The sequence below is a fragment of the Musa acuminata genome, chromosome BXJ1-3 (genome assembly GCF_036884655.1).
Source record: "Musa acuminata AAA Group cultivar baxijiao chromosome BXJ1-3, Cavendish_Baxijiao_AAA, whole genome shotgun sequence".
NCBI lineage: Eukaryota > Viridiplantae > Streptophyta > Magnoliopsida > Zingiberales > Musaceae > Musa > Musa acuminata.
The window spans coordinates 43,260,001-43,260,713 of NC_088329.1; the positions used below are offsets into that span (position 1 = coordinate 43,260,001).

Consider the following 713-nt stretch of genomic DNA (forward strand, 5'->3'; position numbering starts at 1 on the left):
TAAATACAAATGGGCTACCAATAATATTTGATTACCGTAGGGGAGGATTCTTTAGTCCAATCTTGTCATGATATCTCGCATTCCAAACCATCCATAAATCTGAAGACTGACCTATGAGAGTACCCTACTAATGGTTCATTGAGCATTTGCAACAATGCTTCTTCTAGGTCCCTTGTCAGACTAGCTTCTCCTTTTCTGAAGACTGATGCATGGACTATAAATTCTGCCTTAGTAACTGTAAACTCCACATTGACTCAATCTTGCAGTTTTTGAACCACTCCATATTTTACGGTGCTTACACTTGGTATATATCTGTAAGGCTTGATATCATCTTCATCCATAAGTTCCTAGTTGCATTACATGAGCACTTCTGGGGTGGTCATCTTGGGGAAATGCTAAGTTAATTCTTATTAATTTGTACCTCATTTAAATTACTGTCATTTTCGATGGAATAGAGACTGAGAGCTAATTATACTTTATGTTCAACACCAGGTTGAATAAGGTCCTCAAAGACAATGAAGAGATGGCCTCAACCAGTTCAAGAAACTTTGAGGAGCCTCTTATCTTCTATTTATGCTGCCAAGTCATGACCAGATGAAGAGTTTGGAAAAGATCATTGGCTGTTGACTCTCCCACCATTCCAACAGTGTCTGCTATAGCTCTGTGTAGTATGTAAAACTGCCTCTTTGTAGTTAAATCTGATGGTTATCAAA

The 713-nt window shown here is 38.1% G+C and overlaps 1 protein-coding gene across 1 annotated transcript in view; it reads left to right on the plus strand.

Moving 5' to 3' along the window:
• The window catches only part of LOC135632951 (ent-kaurenoic acid oxidase 1-like), a 7,613-nt gene extending 6,900 nt beyond the window's left edge, over window positions 1-713 (plus strand). The window contains exon 9 of the mRNA XM_065141874.1: window positions 493-713. The gene's annotated coding sequence lies outside the window, so the exon portion shown is untranslated. The remainder of the gene's footprint in view (window positions 1-492) is intronic.